Source organism: Leopardus geoffroyi, chromosome D2 (genome assembly GCF_018350155.1).
Source record: "Leopardus geoffroyi isolate Oge1 chromosome D2, O.geoffroyi_Oge1_pat1.0, whole genome shotgun sequence".
Lineage (NCBI taxonomy): Eukaryota > Metazoa > Chordata > Mammalia > Carnivora > Felidae > Leopardus > Leopardus geoffroyi.
This window is the reverse complement of record NC_059334.1, coordinates 43333542-43352192: the sequence shown is the minus strand read 5'-3', so window position 1 is coordinate 43352192 and position 18651 is coordinate 43333542. Positions and strand designations below refer to the sequence as shown.

The window sequence follows — 18651 nt, the reverse complement described above, 5'->3', positions numbered from 1 at the left end:
GATTGAAACTTAGAGAGGGGCACCTGGGTGGCTCAGCTGGTGAAGCATCCGACTCTTGATTTCGGCTCCGGTAATCATCACGGTCTTGGGATTGAACCTTGTGTTGGACTCCACGACCAGCATTAAAAAACAAACAACAACAACAACAAAAACCAACTTGGAGAAATCACATAATCTGCCCATAGATACACAGATAGTAAGCAAGTGTTTCTTTGCAGCTGCTCTCTCCTACCACTACACAACAAACCCTGCCTTCCACTCACACCAAACCACCCAAGGATCCATTCCCATACTATGATCTTTCAGGACTCCTTACCAGAGTACACACTACTCCCTCAGCTCAAAATACCACTCTGGTCTACTTTGGGGACTCTCTATGAAGCCTTTTTCCTTTTTTCCTCCAGAGAGGAACTCCTAGGCAGAACATTATAAGCCAAAATGATACACACCCCATGTTCAACTTCAAAACGCTACAATACAGAATGCTCAAATACATTTTCCAAGGTAATTTCCAAGTGAGAATCTAGTACCAGCCTCATAAACCTTAAATTTATGGAAAATTAACAAAAATCAACAATACAGCAACAGCAAAAGCCAAAAAAATGTACACAATAATCTTGCAAAATATTCACAATATGTACATATTCAATTATTCTGAAATATATGCTAACTAATTCAGTATATAAGCCACTCAAGTTTTAAAGTAATTTCTTCTGTTAATTTGACTTTTTAAAATGTTACAAGCAAGACAAATTCTATCTAAAATCAAAGAAAGAAAACCAAGAAAAAATTAAAAAAAAAAAACTGAAGAGCTCTTCTTTGACTATACCTGAATTCAGAAAATAATGCTTCAATATGAAAGGACTTGTGCTTATGAAACATATTAGATGATACAGAGGTGGTGACCATGGTACCACCTCTGTAGCATCAGCACATTAAGCCAGTATCTGCCAGAACATGCAATAATGCTATCAGGAGTCTCACCTGATTATGAACTGATGGTTAAAAACATCTCTTCAAAGTACTATTCAAATCTATTAGCTTACAATTCCCCACACTAAAGCTCTCAATTTTGTCTACTCATAGTCTGAAGCTCCTTCTGTAGTTATCTGCTCTTTAACTGGCATTTGGACACAAAGCACCTAGTGTTACTTTCAAATTTATAATCTCTTCTAGTTCATTAAGAAAATATCCTAAAAGATCATTTCTGGCACTTATCCCAGCAGCAAGACCTCTGCCTCCCTCTATCTTTTCTTGCTTTCCCTTTTATCTTTAGAAATAACATTCTTAATCCTTAAGAAAATTTATTTTACAAAGCATAAATTATATCTTAACAATATCATCTTATAGAAATACTTAGGAAATTGACCTTTAATGGATACACAAAGATTAGTCCATGGTTCGGGTGCTATTCTAGAGTGGCAGACCTAAAACTATTTTGCCATTGGCATTCCTACAGGATACAACCAACATGAATTTCCTATACAATATTCAGGATTGAGCAGAAGACTTACTTTAAAGGGGCTTTTACGGTGGTTACCAAGGATATCAGAACCTGGCCCAAGGAAACAGTAAAGGGAATGGAGAGGGAAAAGCTCCAACAGCAGGACTTGCCAGCTAATGGAAAATAAGGGATGGAAAAACAAAAGTCAGGATGATTCGCAGGTTTATAATATGAGTAACTGAGTGACTGACAGCATCATCAACCAAGATAGGAAAATGAGGTGAACACAAGGTTCTGGAGAAAAACATGTACTTAATTTTTGATGTTGTAACTTTCAGGTTTTCTGCTAGACAATCAGGTGGACATTTTCAGTAGCAAACCTAAGGACTGGAGTGTTCAAGAGAAAAACAGGGCTGGGGAAATGAACACAAAAGAGATAATGAAAAATGACATGTGTTCCAAGAAAGCACAACAGAATAAAGAAAAAAGAGGTCAGATTGAAACCCCGGGAAATGAACATTTAGGGATAGGAGTCAGTAGAGACAGCTGAGAAAGAATAGGTTAAGAAAAACAGAAAAGAGTGGTGTCATGAAGGCAAAGGATGAGAGGGTGTTATAAATATGGGCATGATCATCAAAAAGGTTCACACTAGACTTAACAAGTGGGAACTACATCCAAGAACAGATACAATTTCAGTAAGTAGAGGAACCAAGAGTAAAAACACTGTTTTTACAGTGGTGGAATGGCTCAAACAAGCAAGGCAAAAAAGGAAAAGTATGAACTGTGTTTGGAACAGAATGTAGAGAGTTTTGCTATAATGAACACTTCATGTAGCACAAGAGAAGAAAGGAAGTCTGGTCCAAACGCTTGGCATTCCAGATTGCATTCTATTTTGGATTTTATTCCATGAACAGGAAAAAGAAAGACTGGTACTTTTTTTCTTCTTTCAAAGACAACGAATCGAATCTGCTGGCAGTATTCATGATGAACTGGAATGACAAGAGAGTTAAGACAAGACAGCTACTAAATAAAGAGTCTAAAATTATCTAGGGCCTGAAAGAGGTTAGTAGTAGCCAAAGTAAGAATTAAGGAGTACATGAAAGACAGAACTCCCAAGGTGTCCTAGATATTCCACTATTACTATACTCATCATATATCACAATAATTCGTGGACTGAGACCTTACCTTATTCAGCCTCTCATCACTAGTACTAACAAATCAGATACACGGGAAGTGACCAAAAAAATGTTTGTTGAATTATAATAAAACTCAGTAATGATAAGATACAAAAGTGAGACTTAAGGATACTATAGAGAAACCAAAGATGGTGCTACAGAAAATACTAACATAGAAGTCAAAATCTGGCTAGAGAATGAGTTTAAGATACATTTAGGGTAGGGGCACCTGGGTGGTTCAGTTAGTTAAGCATCCACCTCTTGATTTCAGCTCAGGTCATGATCTCAGTTTATGGGTTCGCCCCTCATTGGGCTCTGCACTGATCGTGCGGAGCCTGCTTGGGATTGGGTCTCTCCTTCTCTCTGCCCCTCCTCTACTTGTTCTCTCTCTCTCTCTCAAAATAAATAAATATTAAAATTTTTAGTTAAAAATTTTTTTAAAAAGTAGGTCAATGGTTTAAAAAGTGTACGCCTGTGTGGCTGAGTTAGTTAAGTGCCCAACTTTGCCTCAGGTCATGATCTCACAGTTTGTGGGTTCAAGCCCCACATTGGGCTCTGTGCTAGCAGTGCGGACCCTGCTTTGGAGTCTCTCTCTCTCCCTCTCTCTGCCCCTCCCCCACTTGTGCACGCACATGCCCTCTCTCTCAAAAATACATAAACTTAAAAAAAAGGTGGGTGAATGTTGAATAATCGTTTGCTTTACTCAAACATTCATTCAACAAAAATTTCTTGAGTGACTATAAGTTTAATGGTGAGGCAAGGGAGACCAGCCATGAAAGCAAACAGAGGAAAATACAGCAAATACTAAAACAAAATAACTGCAAAATGTTACAGGAACACAGGTAACAGAGAATATAATGAAGGTGGGTTAGAACAGACATGATGAAAATATGCCTAGAAGTTTTCCTAGAAGAGGAGACTTTTATTTGGGTTTCTAAAAAGATGAAGTGATTTAACAAGGTAGCTAAGTAGTTACATGGCATTCTCGGGGCGGGGGGGGGGGGGGGGGTTATGTGCAAAAGCACAGAGATGTCAAAGAGTTTCTCATATTCATGGAACCATGATAAAAGATGAAGACCACAACACATGGAGGACTTTCTTCTGTACACTGACAGCAAATTTGACCATTATCCTGTGGTAAGAAACATCAGATGTGCATTAGAACCTAGCAAGGAGCACTCCAAATCCCCTAAAGCAGAATGCAGGTACAGGCAGGAGGTGGGCAAGAAGCAAAAGAAGAAAAAAAAAAAAAAAAAAAGTGTCTAACTTCCATAGACAACAGAAAGCCCAGAAGATTTTTAAAGCAACAATAAAACATGATCAGATCTGTGTTTCAGAAACTCAAAAGTCAGTAGTATGGATAAGCGGCTAATGGAAGAAAATCTGGAGGAAGACCTATGAAGATGATTTAAAAGCAACTGCGGTAATGCTTCAGCACTAAATATTGACAACTACTTACTCAAACATAAATGAACCACAAAAAGAGGCACATAAAATAATGTAACTGTAATATGGGCTTCCAACCTAAGTTTCTAAACTCACCTCAAACATCAACTCAATAATCAGAAGCAATTACAGTAAAAGTACAGTCAGGTACATTAGAAAAAAAGGAAAAAGAATGGCCATCAAATCTTTCCCTTAAAAGTACTTAAGAATTTTTTTTTAATTAATTTTTTCCCTTTTTTAAAAAGGTATTTCACAGTAAAACTACTATAACAGAGATTACCAAACCAAAATTTAGAACCATAGGGCAAGCACTGTGCAAAACTGCTGAGGACAATAAACAGGAAGAAGTTACCAAACAAAAAAAGATTAGCAAAAAAAAAAATAATAAAAAATAAAAAAAGACCATTTAACCCATTTCCTAATAATCCATTAAAAATTTTGTTACATATAAAAACTACAGTTTTGAACTGATAAAAAATTCAACAAATTGGAGGTATGGGGATGTTCTTTAACACCTCTCCCCACTAGCCACTGTCTTAATTTGAAAGAAATAGGTTAATACATAAGGACATATATATGATAATGATAGACTCTGGGTTCACAGATGAGGATTGAATTAATTTATTTTTCAAAGAAATCGCTCCTTTAATTCTTCTCTATTAGGTCATTCCATAAGCTATAAATATTTTTGTATTTATACAAATATACTAGAAAAGCACTCATCTTTTAAGGAAATAACAATTCCTTGACTCCACATCCCCTCTAGTTATCACCCTGTTTTTCCTCATCTTCAATTTACAGCAAACTCCTTGAAACCAACTCCCTTCCTACAGTTCTCTCTTAAACTCACTCCAATAAAGTTTTCATGACCACCAAGAACTTGTTACAGTCACCAATGATTTTCATATTGCTAAATCTAACAGTCACATCCTTGTCCTGGATCTAATAAGATCTGCCATAGCTGTTCACTTACTCCCTCCTTAAAACATTTACTTGGCTTCAGGAATACCATTCACTCTTAATTCCCCTCCTTCCTCATGGAATGCTTCTTAGTTTCCTTTGCTAGCTCTGGCTGTCCTTCTCTCTCTTTCTCTTTCCGAGTCAACATTACAGGACCCTAAAGCAAAATCTTTGGGCTTCTTCTACAGCCACACTCTCTCCCTAGATTATCTTAATCAGTTCTCAGGGTATTAAATACTACCTCCATGTCCATGACTTAAAATTTTTATCTCCAGGGGCTCCTGGGTGGCTCAGTCGGTTAAGAGTCTGACTCTTGATTTTGGCTCAGGTCATGGTCTCGTGGTTCACAGGTTCAAGCCCCACATAGGGCTCTGCATTGACAGTGTGGGGCCTGCTTGGGATTCTCTTTCTCCCTCTCTCTCTGCCCCTCTCTGCCTCCCACCCTTCTTCCCTCCCTCCCTCCCTCTCTAAATAAATAAATAAATAAATAAATAAATAAATAAATAAATATTTTTAATCTCCAGCCCAGACCTCTGCCCTGAACTGCAGACTCATGTATACCTTGTCTGGACAGTATTTCCACTTGGATTGCTAACTTAACATAACCAAAATTAAACTATTTCCCATCTGCTTCTCCTGAAGTCTTCACCATCTTGGCAAATGGCAGCTCCATTTTTTCCAGTTAGTCAGGAAAAAAACAATGAACAGACACATCCAATCCACCATCAAATTCTGTTGGCTTTGATTTCAAAATGTATACAGACTGTAAGCACTTCTCTCAATTCCTGCCTAAAATCGCTATCATCTCCCACTCTGGATTGCTGCTGGAGCCTGCTGAATGATCTCATTATACCCACCCTCAGACATTCTCTACATAACTGTTGAGAGGTCTATTTAAAACAAGTCAAAACTCTTCAAATGCTTCCCACCTTCAGAGTAAAAGCCAAAGTCCTACTGGCCTACCAGGCCATATATCATCTATCATGCACACCTCTCCCAGCACCCTCCAAGGCCCCCCACCTCCCTCATCTTTCACCAATCATTCCCCCCAATGCCTCCACTGATCTACTTGCCACTCCTCAAACAAGACAAGCATGCTTCAGACACGAGACATCTGCACTTGCTTCATCTTCCTCAACTACTCTCTCCCCTAACAGCTGCACAGTTAGATCATCACAATCTCACTTCTTCCATGTTTCTGCTCAAATACCATTCACCACCGCAGCCTTCTCTAACCATCTTACATAAAATAGCAGCATCCTGGGGCGCCTTGATGGCTCAGTCGGTTAAGCCTCCCACTCTTGATTTCAGCTTAGGTCATGATCTCAGTTTGTGGGATCGAGCCCCATGTCAGGCTCTGTGCTAACAGTATGGAGCTTGCTTGGGATTCTCTCTCCCCATCTCCCCTGCTCACCTCCCCCTCAAATAAATAAATAAACATTAAAAAAAATTTTAATTAAAAAAAAAAAAAAAAAACAGCAGCATCCTCCTTACATGGTCTCTCTGCCTTATTCTGCTTTGCTTTTCTCCACAGTAGTATAATAGCTGACATATTACATATACATTTGTTTATTTTCTGTATCTTGTCATTAGAATGAAAGTTGTACAAAGGCAGAAAAGGCGTTTTCTTCACTGCACTATTATTAGCAAGTGCTCAGTGCATATTTCTTGAATGGATGGATGGCATGAATCAGGAAAATCTAGACTGGTCTCAAAGACTGGGTTGAGCAAATTTATACTGTGGAACTTCTCAAGTCTTGGAAAAATGTTGACTGCAAAAGTGACTATGAAATGAAGAAAATAAACCCTAGAAAAAAATTTAAAATAAGAATAAAAGGAAGAATAAGGAAAAAAAAAAATGGCCATCTCTGCCTCCCCACTCTCTGTAAAGAAATATTACCAGGCTATGTTTCCTATAACCTGGCCTATCAACTCAGATCAAAGTATCACCAGACCCATCCTACGCTTAAACAGCTGTTACGAATAGTTCCTGCTTTTCTAAACTATGGTTGTCAGAGAAAAGTGTAACTGCCAACCATAACACTGTCTGCCAAGACATAATGGTCAGTGAAAGCTCTCAAATTTCCCCAAAGCACTCAGGCTGCAACCAAATATCATTAATATGATGACAACAACAATTCAAAGTACCTTCTGGTGTCTGCCTATCTTAGTTGTCCCTAGTGTATTCACTAGGGGGTCAGTCATCAAAGACTGTGTTATCTTGATATGGTGGGGAGAAGGGTATGGGGGAGGAAGGAAGGGGGGAAGGGAGAGAAAGAAACAGAGAGAAGAGGAGAGGGAGAGAGAGAGAGGGAATGAATGAGAATTAATTCAAAGAAACATGACCTATACTTATTTTTTGTATTTTACAGAGATGCAGATTGCCAGGGAATAAAAAGCATCTACTAAGCTACAAAGGTATCACCATTACAGAAGGACCAAAACCCTGAGACATCCAGCATTCCTTAGCTAAAGAGCTGTCTTGCATTTCCCATCCCCACACACAGAACTGAAGATATAGGGCAGGAGGCCATGCCAAATTGGACAGTTGGAAACAGTGATTGTGGAGAGGAGGGCAGTAACAACTAAAGTAAGGCAGGGAAGAGAAAAGTAATTAGCCATTTTTTTTCTCTTTTCCCCTTCCCATCATACTTACCAAGTATAAAAACCAGCCAGATGAAAACTGGGAAGAAAAAAGCAGCAAGTTAAGAATAAGGATGCTTTGAAGCAAATAATAGCAGAAGAAATCAAGTACAAATTCCTTTCCTAAGTGGCTCTTTGAAAACCAATCATATGAAATGTTAGGAAATGACCAAGGAAATTTAAAACAAGCCCCCACACCTTAGATAACTATAAAACAGTACAAAGAGAACAAAGATTATTAATTATTTGGAATGATGATCCTGGAGCATTTTTAAGATCAACAATCCTCAAAGATGGTCCAACGATCAAACTGATCAACATGGAAAAGTAAACAGGTGAAAAACTTCAGCTTTCATGAATCCAGTCTTTAAGAATCCTCTGGCTTCTCTGGGGCGCCTGGGTGGCTCAGTTGGTTGGGCGATCGACTTTGGCTCAGGTCATGATCTCGCAGTGAGTTGAGCCCCGTGTCAGCTCTGTGCTGACAGCTCAGAGCCTGGAGCCTACTTCAGATTCTGTGTCTCCCCCTCTCTCTACCCCTGCTCATGCTCTGTGTCTGTCTATTAATAACATACAAATGTTAAAAAAATTTTTTTAATAAAAATAAAAAAAATAATAATCCTCTGGCTTCTCGAGGGGAAAGTAGGCAATGGGTATTGAGGAGGGCACTTGTTAGGATGAGCACTGGGTGTTGTATGGAAACCAATTTATCAATAAGAAAGAAAGAAAGAAAAAGAAAAAGAAAAAGAAAAAGAAAAGAAAAGAAAAGAAAAGAAAAGAAAAGAAAAGAAAAGAAAAGAAAAGAAAAGAAAAAAGAAAAGAAAAGAAAATCCTCTGGCTTCTCAACGGTTTCAAATCTCAAAACAACCAATTAGAAGTCTTGAAAGTCAGAGGAGTAACTCTGGGGGCATGCAAAAAAAGCAATCAACTCAGCAGAGAAGAACTGAAATGTCACATATTATACCTAACATACTGATTTGTCAATCGACTTAAAAAGAAAGGAGGGTTCGGATTGGTTGCTCTCAATAGGCTGAGTCATGTCCCAGCATCAGCACCAGTAGCAGGCAGATGTTAGAAGCTAAAAGAAGCAGGAGACCATAGGATACTCTGAGAAAGTGTGGAAGGAAAAAGTGGGTAGCAAAGTAAAGACAACTTAGCTCTATATAACCGCTGGTCATCAGCATATCACAGTGGGACACAACAACCAGAATTGTTTGTAGCCAGAAGTGGCACTTTGTATTTACTTTTGTGCTAATACTTCCCTCTCCGTAACACTCCTCCCCCATCTGGCACTGATGGGTCTCCCTGCTCCTCCCTGGCAGTTGTCACTTTCTAGAGCTCCTCTTCCTCCATCCATTCTAGGATTTAGGTGATTTGGTGTTTCCCACCCCCACTTCAGTCTCCTGCCCTCTTCCTGTATTAGTTCATCCTGTATTAGTTCATGCCTTCTACTCAGTCCCTGTCCTTGAAAAGTACACAATCCAGTGGGGGAGGTAGATGTGTCACTAGATTAGATGCAAATACATCATAGTTAATGCCATAAAAGAAATATGACAAAGTGTTTGAAGCACATATTCATCTGTCATTACCCTACTGCATATCTTCCAAATCAACACTCCAGCTTCCTACTCTCTTGTAAATCAGTTACTAAGTCCTGTATCTTTCCATAAAATCCCCTGATCTCCAAATCCACTTTGCAGTTCAGGCTTTATTTCTCATATGACCTATTGCAACCACTTCCTATCAGAAACACAATTCAATATATTTCCACACCGCCACATCAGCCAACTCCCTAAAAGACAAACCCTATCATCCCCTTACTTTAAAATATCTAATATCATTCCAATGCCTACAAGATAAAGTTCGAATCCTTAGCACAAAAAATAAGATAATACGCTCCTCAAATACACCCTTTTTTTTTTTAATTTATTTTTTTTTCAACGTTTATTTATTTTTGGGACAGAGAGAGACAGAGCATGAACGGGGGAGGGGCAGAGAGAGAGGGAGACACAAAATCGGAAACAGGCTCCAGGCTCTGAGCCATCAGCCCAGAGCCTGACGCGGGGCTGGAACTCACGGACCGCGAGATCGTGACCTGGCTGAAGTCGGACGCTTAACCACTGCGCCACCCAGGCGCCCCGCAAACACACCCTTTTAAAAGTAGACAGACTAAGCTCCAGTTCCACTACTTACTAGCTGTGTTACCTTTGGCAGGTCACTTTACCTCTCTAAGCTTCCTCATTTGCAAAGTGAGGATATGAAGAACCTACCTCTTACAGTTGTTACGGGAATCAAGAAAGCAACTCCAAGCCAAGTACCACAACAGTAGCCAGCATTCAACCAATGTTAACTATTACCCTGGGATATCTCATCTATCTAGCATGTCTCACTCCCCAAAGGATGCAGATAACCAAAGTTTTACTCTCATATATTTTACAATGATTAACAAACAGTAAGAGTTAAATCAGAAATGACCTTCTGGTTAACCATGACCTAACAGAAACTTCATTTAACCAAAATACGCTTTCCTAAAATTTTTGCTTTGTCAAAATTTACTATAACTTATTTAGAAACAAGTACCCATTTACAAAAAACAAAACAAAATAAAAAACTAGCTTTGTTTTGTTTCCTATTCAAGTTCAGGAAGAAAAAAAAGCTGCAACTTACCAATAGAAACTCACTTAGAGATTTTTAAGAATGTGATTCTCTATAGCATTAAACCGCATAAACTAAATTCAATCTCAACTGCATATATAATTTTCTTTTTTTTTTTTTTTTTTTTTTACGTACAACATAAATGCTTTATTAACAATCGCAGATCCATCCCCGTGAGACAAGTGGTCGACCCAGACAGCCTGGACCCAGCCACAAGTTCAGCGCAACCTCCGAGCTTCTCGCTCTCTCTGACTCCAAGAGGGTGAGCACGTCGCCCTCACGCACAGGGCCTTAAAAATATGGAACGCTTCACGAATTTGCGTGTCATCCTTGCGCAGGGGCCATGCTAATCTTCTCTATAATTTTCTAAAGATATACACATGTAACAAAACAAACTCAAGAAGCTTAAGAAAATACAAGTGTGCATCAGATGATGGAGTGACATTCTCAGACTTCACAATCAAAAGATGAAATCACGAAAATTTTTTGTAAGTCAGTGATTTTTAATAATTTTCAAAACTGCTGGGACGCCTGGGTGGCTCAGTCGGTTGGGCATACGATTTCAGCTCAGGTCATGATCTCGCGATTTGTGAGTTTGAGCCCCACATTGGGCTCTGTGCTCAGAGCCTGGAGCCTGCTTCGGATTCTGTGTCTCCCCCTCCCATGCTCTTGCTCTGTCTCTCTATAATAAATAAATGTTAAAAAAAATTTTTTTAAATAATAATAATTTTAAAAACTGCCAAATTCACAATAATAATAACAAAACAGATCAGAAACATTTTAGGAGATTCATATTTATGATGTTAAGTGATAATGAAAATCGGTAAAAAGATTCCAATAAACTTATGGGCAAAGGACAAACAATTCATACACTTGACCTTAGCCAAAAGGCCGAGAAGCGATTCAAACAATTCATACAAAGGAGAAAGTAAAACCAGAAAAATACTGCATTTGCTTTTCTATTGTGAATAGTTATGTTAGGCAGTAGACAGATGTTAGGCAGTAGATAGTTTTACACCTATTAAAAAAAAAAAAACTTTTAAAACAAAAACCTATAAGTGAATGACAAAACGGGTCAACTAAACAGCAAGAGGCAATGTAAATCAATTAAAAAAAAAAAAAAAAAAAAACCTTTCATGGCACTTGGGTGGCTCAGTCTCTTAAGCATCTGACTTTGGCTCAGGTCATTATCTCAGGGTTTGTGAGTTCGAGCCCCATGTTGGGCTCCATGCTGATAGTGCTTCATGCTGACAGTGTAGGGCCTGCTTGGGATTCTCTCTCTCCCTCTCTCTCTGCCTCTCCCCCATCTTCTCTCTTTCTTTCTCTCTCTCTCAAAATAAATAAACTTTTAAAAAGTAAAAATAATAAATAAATAAATCTTTCAGAAATAAATTCGGCAATATTTTCCAAAAGTGACAAAAACTTTCAGACCCTCTGACCTTGTAATTCCCCCTCCTGGGTCTTTAGCCTAAAGGAAAGAAGCAAAACATAGCACAGCTATATGATAACTGTTTTACTTGCAAAGCAAGAAATAACTTGGATGTCCAACTAGTATAAGTAAGTAACTCAATTCACTGCAACATTGTAAAATTTAAATGTGCAAAAATTATAGCAAAAATAAAACATTAAATATGAAAGCAATATTAAACATTACGCTTTGATTATAGTATAAAATCACATATATACGGTGAAAAATAAAAAATAAATGTTTATTTTTTTTATTTTTTTCATCATTAAGTTGTTTGTAAAATAAAAATCCTATTGGAATTGATCAGGCCCACTACAGTAAGTACACATTTCAGAAGCATAAAACCACAAGCATCAATTTTTTTCCCAAAAAACCTATCACATAGACGAGTAATCAGATAGGCTCTTCTCACATACAGACTAGCCACACATGTAATTTTAGCCATGCTATTAGCCATCTGTAACCTTATTATATTAAAATCTCATTTTACCATCAAAACGTAACTGTATGAGGGATCTCCATATGGTGAGCAGAAGCCACTTGTTATGGGGCATCTGGAGAGAGAGCCCCAAGCACTGAGGTTAAAAACTATCCAGCCAAGCAGAGTAGTGAAGGTTAGGTTTCTCCTCTATCCCCAAATGAATTATCATGTTTCTCACCACTCAAAGGCTCTAAGTTTCTAAGAGTGGCAGCTAAGCATTCAAGGAGGGAGAAAATATAAGCCGATTTGTTCTCCTTCTGAAAAATTGGCAGCTTCCTCATTTTCCCCCTAAAGCACCATGAAAGAATGAAAAATACACAAGCATGAGGTCTGAAGATGTGGGGTCCCAGTGACTCTAAACAACCTAAATAAGACACTTGCCCTTTCGAGCATCAGTTGTTTAATGGGTAAAATTTTTTAAGCTGAACCTAATAATTCGTTAATTCTTTCAAGTTCAACATTCTATTAATAGACCCCCTTTACTAACACATGTCTACGCCTCTCAAAACCTTCCACTCAAAATTGTAGAACAATTATTAAGACTTATAATTAGGAAACTGAGAGCAAAGGTAAAATACACAAATAGTCAAAAGGCTTGAATTGTATCCCAGCTCTGTCCCTTTCGACCTGCAAGACCTGGGGCAAATCACTTTGCCTCAAAATAAACTCTTAAAATCAAAGAAGCAGGAATCCTTACTGGCCATGCCTTTTTTAGTCTTGCATTATAAAATGTATTGGTTTTTTGCTGTCATCACTAGGATTTCATTCCCAATCAGCAACAATTTTGACTGTCTTCATGGAAATTTAAAGGTACCTTATGCATTCATCTTTTCCATGTTTTCTGATATTGAAAGAGATCGTTCACAAAGTCTGCCTATCTTAAACTTACATTTAAGATCAAGAGCATTCCTCAAAAATGTAATCAATAAATAGTTTTTGAGTACCTGTGCCACATAACAGTAAATGTTAGCATTGAAGGAACCCAAAGGTCTGATGGAGACAGACATATAAACAAATCATTACTAACTGACAGATGCTAAACGAAGAATGCATGATGTAGTACTGGATCAGTCAAGACAAGGGGGATAAGATTTCTGGACCATTTTCAGAGGTGATGTTTTCGGTAGATCTCGAAGAGCAAATTGTTTACTAAGTAGAGAAGAAGTCTCAATAGAGAGAACAGTGTAAAACCACAAAGGAAGATGTCATCTTCAGAGAACTCTTAAGTAGTGTCTGTATGGAGAGGAGAGCAAAATGGCAGAAATGAAATTAGAAACGTTCACAAGTTATCAGAAATCTCAAAGGACTTTGACTTTTATCAAATACAGATTATGTACAGTCACTGACGGACTTTCACACGGGGAATCAAAGTCCCCTTCTATTTAGCATACAAAGGAGTTGAGTTGGCAACAAACAAAAAAATGCAGGTCTCGATATGGAAATATAGAATAAATGGTTGTTGTTTTAAATGAAGAGTGCCTGCTCTCAGGATGGCTTCTAGCGGTTTCTTACCATGAAGTTTCTTTACACGGAAGTAAAAGAATATGAATTATGGCTAAAAGGTTCTTAAGAAAGTGTGTGTGTTTTGCCTAAAGAGAATACTAAAGAAAATAACCAAATAACACTAAAGAGCTTTAATAAATCTCAAGAGGCAAACCGTAATAATGTCTGAGAAGACTAAGTACAGGCAAAACATTCAAGAATGTTTAAATCTTTATCTTATACTGATTGCAGATAAAACCAAGTTTTGTGCAGGAGGAGGGTATCTTAAATTCCTTTTGGTTAAAGAGCTGTCCCCACCAAAGTCTTTAGTCTACAAGAGGATTTTTTTTTTTTTTTTTTGTGACTGGCAAAATTAGTTCCATTATATTTTAATTCTCAGGAGAAAAAGAGAAAAGGAATGCTTTTTCAAATGGCTATTCTGAAAGGACTGAAGCTCAATTCAGCTCACCAATGAGAGTGAAATATCCACATTTCAATCTGTGACCACGAAGAGTCCCTGCATCAGTAATTGCCACACGGCTAAGGCCTAGTGCTGGAACAGCAAGCCTAATTGGCTGGGTAGCCTACAAAGATGAATTTGCAATTATTGAAATTCAAACTCAAGCTTAGCCACTAACGACTACCTCAAAGGAGTCATTCTTCCTTTTACTTTGATAAAAAAAAAAAAAATAGGTACATAAAAAACATATACATATATATGTATATGTATGTATGTATAAAAACAGCAGATGTCAAAAGGAGAGAGAAGCAGCATCTGAACCCATGGCAATGGTGTGGTCCATCAAAGTTTGATCTAAGGATGTGTTTTAAGGTGTGTCTTTGTTTTGGCCCAGCAATTAAAAAAACAAACAACAACAACAAAAAAAACCCCAACAGTCATTCGGGGCACCCGGGTACTTTCCCCCTGTCAACCCTCGCAAGCATCCTGGCTCTGAAATCACTGGGTAACTTGGCCTCGCCCTGATTTCTCCTAAGAGAAAGGCGCACCCCCAGCGCCTGAGGCCCCCTGCGCGCCTGTCACAGCCCGCGGGGTGGGGGGCGTCCGGCCTCTAGCCTCCACGCTCGCCCCTCCTCAGGCGGCTTGCGGGGAACTCGAGACGATGCCGGGAGGGCGGGAGGCCTGAGAGCGTCACAGCCTCACCCTAGGTGCCTGGGCCCGAGACCCGCCGCGCCCCTCGCCCAGGGCTGTCGCGGACGCCCGCCCCGCCCCGACTCCGGTCCCGGCTCCCGCCCGACCCCGACTCTCACCGTGCGGAGGTCACGCTGCCTCCCCGGCCGCGGCCCGGCTGCGGGTCGCCCAGTGACCTACGGGCCCAAGGACCGCAGGTGAGGCGAGGGACCGCCCGTCACATACCCGCCAGCCCCGCAGCCAAACCTGCAGCAGCCAGCATCGCGTCCGCGGCCTGAGGGAGCGCCTGACTCGAGAGACACCGCGCCCCCTCCCTTGGCCGGCACCCGCCTGGACTCCGCCCTCCAGGGCCCGCGCACCGCGCGCGCGCAGCCCCGCCCCCCGGGACCCGCGTGCGCAGGCGCGAGCCTCACGGGGCCAGGCCCCGCCTTCAGATCCGCCCCCGCCGCCCGACTCCGGCCTCAGCCCACCCCTAGCCCCGCCTTCACCCCGCGCCAGAAATCCCCAGGCTCCGCCTTCACTTCGGGACCGCCCCTCTCCACTGACCTTGCTTCTCTGCACCCTGACTCAGGTGTCCGCTAGACTGAACCCGTGATGCCAGCCCTGCAGCTGACCGCTTTAGCCGGGGCCTCGGACTAACATTTGCTGCTTGACCGCGGTCAGACCTGTCAACTCCACCTCCTGACCATGAGAAGTTAGTAGTCTGAGCTTTGGGACTGACATGGGCTCCGCTCCCACCTTTCAGCGGTGTGGACGCTTCCAGCATTTGTGTCCATCCCGATTCCCTGCCCTCCCATGCTCTGGCGCATGCCTGAACCATACACCCAACCTACCACACCAAAACAGGGGATCTTGCTGAGGCTGAGCGGAAGGAAGGGGCAACCCCCAAGTGCTGAGATTTGCGGCATCTCCATGGCGCAATCTGGGTTCCTTTTGCCAGGAACCGCCTTAGAATTCCCATCACCCACAGGCCTGTTCCTTTCCTTTCTTTCTCAGCAGCTGGGCCTGCCTTGAATATCCTGGAGGTCTCCGAGGTCTGGCTGAGTGTTAAAGTCCTGCAAGCTGCACATATGTGACAAATAGACTAGCAGCTCACTGAAATCCTTGTGGGCCAACACTTACCAACAGCTCGACTGCAATAAATAACATTTAAGGAGAATTCTAATGTTTATTGATTGCTTTTAAAATACAATATACATAGTTAGGGAAAAACTATAAATATATATCCCTTAAGTATCTTAAAGTTCTGTAACTCCTTTCATCTCTACTTTTTCTCATGGTCAGAACTGTCCAACATTTTAATTAGCTCTGGATTTTTTTCCTCCAGACTTAGACATTATCATTAGTTTTATACAGTAAACATTTTTTTTATAATTACATGTTTACCATTTTTCTTTCTTATTATTTATTGCATTTCATATTTGCTTGGGGATTATACTCCATTTTCTGGAGGTACATCCTTTAGAAGCTATTTTAGTGAAGTCTGCTAATGGTAAATTCTATTAATTTTTTTAGTATGAAACATTGCATTTTATTCTTGAATTAACATGAAGCTAGGGGTAAAATTTAGTATGAGAATCCTCTTCTCCCTTAAATGTTTGATGTTCTACTGTATTCTAGCTTTTGCTGTTGCTGCTGATAATTTTTGTATTGATTTCTTGTTATTTTGGGTAAAGTATACACTCTGGATGTTTTAAGATAACTTTGATTTTAACATTCTGTAGTTGTATTATTATGTGGCTTACAATGGATTTCATTTTATCTATATTGTGCAGGGTCGCCTGAGTGGCTCAGTCAGTTAAGCATCCAACTCTTGATTTCAGCTCAGGTCATGATCTCACACTTGGTAGGATCGAGCCTCACATCAGGCCCTGTGCTGACAGTGCAGAGCCTGCTTGAGATTCTCTCTCCCTCTCTCTTCTCTTCCCCACTCGTGCTCTCTCTCTCTCAAAATAAATAAATGAAAGTAAAAAAAAAAAAAACATTTAATATTTATATTGTGCAGTGTTTAATGTGCTTCCTGAAACTATAAATTGAAGTCTATCATTTCTGGCGGAAAGGGGGGGGGGGGAATTTTTAAATTCCATCGTTTCCTTGCTGATTTTGATGTGATTTGATGTTTGGGTCTGAGAGTAATTGGATAAGAAAGTAATCCTGAGATGTTTTCGGTGCAAAATGGTGGCTTTATTAAAGCACTGGGACAGGAACTGGGGGCAGAAAAAGCTGCATTACAAAAGTGAGGACTTAATTCTCTAATTTTTTTAATTCTCCATGTGTTAAAGAGAACAGGCCATCCTCTTTTTTAGTAAGAAGTAAGTTTATACATCAAGTCTTGTCCAAGTAATGAAGTGGGACAAGATGGAAGGACTAGAAAAACATGAGTAACTGACTTCTATGTTTACAAGTTAAAGGCATTGTCTGGTGGCTTGTTTTAATTTCTCCTTCTATGCCAACAATTTTATGGTTAGACAAGTAGGGCCAGAGGGCTGAATAAGAACAGAGTAAGTGGCTCCTGTATCAATAACAAAATTGATAAATGAAACTTCCACATCCAGGGTAACCCAGGGCTCCCTTATCTTGATGTCAAAGGAAGCCAGACCAGGCCCGTCATGCCAGATCCTCTGCTCTGGTTCCTGCACTCTGGCAGGAAAGTGAGTTCCTGTCTTCCTCTCTCTCTCTCTCTCTCTCTCTCTCTCTCTGGAGATGAGGATAGTCTCTATTCCATTGTCCTTTTTTCTTACAGATAGGACATGGCCCTGGTGAAGAGCATATGTTTGGACATTCTTTGCTTCAATGTCTGATTTAGCCACACCATACCATGTTCTTTTGTCTGATACTGGCTTTTTCTTTGGCCCCTGGTTAGTCTGGTATTGTGGGGAATCTGTAATAGCAGCAGTCAATGTTTGAGCCTGTACTTTACCCTGCAATTGAACTCTCCAGTCCTTTTCCTACCTAAAGGCCATATCTATTGGTAGACTCCTGTAGCTACCTCTAGTAGGCACTGGGTGGGGGGTTGAGGACCTAAAACCATTTTAGTCAGTTTTTAAAGATGTCAGGTGCCAACTGACTTATAAAATGTATGTTTAGTATAGTTGTTCCCTCAGGTGAGATTGGGTCCAGATTTGTATATTTACAGATGGCTTCTCTCAAACGACTTTGAAATAGAGCTGGATTCTCTCGTCAGCTCCTTGAGTAAGTTCATGAATTTTATCAAAGTTTACAGGTTTAGAGAATCTTTTTTTCATTCTTTCTATTAACCATGTTATCTTATGGTCTCATCTTTTCCCTTCCCTGTCTATCTTCTTGGTAATTCCATGGTCCTAAAAAACCAAAGAAGCTCCATTACCAAGAAATAATCCTCCCTGACTCCCAGTGGTGTCCCATGCAGGCAGGATATGTCAGAGGTTCCTGGTTTCAAAGAGACCCAAGTGGTCTCTCCAACGAAATCACTATGATCAACACCCTGCCTTGTAGAAAGGGATGCCATCATTCCCCATTTCCCCATTGCATCCTAGGCTACAAATGGGTGCCAGTGAATGGGCCAAAATGCCATGCCGTGTCATGAAGAACTCATGTTTAACTCATGGTACACACACAAAAAAAGTATTACAAGGGACAATTACCCAATTTTGTAATTTAAGTAGTTAGTAGGGGACATTGAAGAAAAAACAGTAAAGACAGAAATCTACCATAATCTAAGTAACCTTCTAATACATGTAGTTCTTATCACTGACTTCCTTAGGAAACGGT

At 40.1% G+C, this 18651-nt stretch overlaps 1 protein-coding gene and 1 non-coding gene across 7 annotated transcripts in view; both read right to left on the bottom strand.

The window, feature by feature from the left end:
• Positions 1–15264, bottom strand: part of CCSER2 (coiled-coil serine rich protein 2) — a 197321-nt gene extending 182057 nt beyond the window's left edge. For all 6 annotated transcript variants that reach the window (XM_045437892.1, XM_045437888.1, XM_045437890.1 and 3 more), the window contains exon 1: positions 15021–15264. The gene's annotated coding sequence lies outside the window, so the exon portion shown is untranslated. The remainder of the gene's footprint in view (positions 1–15020) is intronic.
• Positions 10614–10716, bottom strand: LOC123577567. Its single transcript, XR_006701926.1, has one exon. It is a non-coding gene; the product is annotated as a U6 spliceosomal RNA (small nuclear RNA).
• Positions 15265–18651: the final 3387 nt, after the last annotated feature.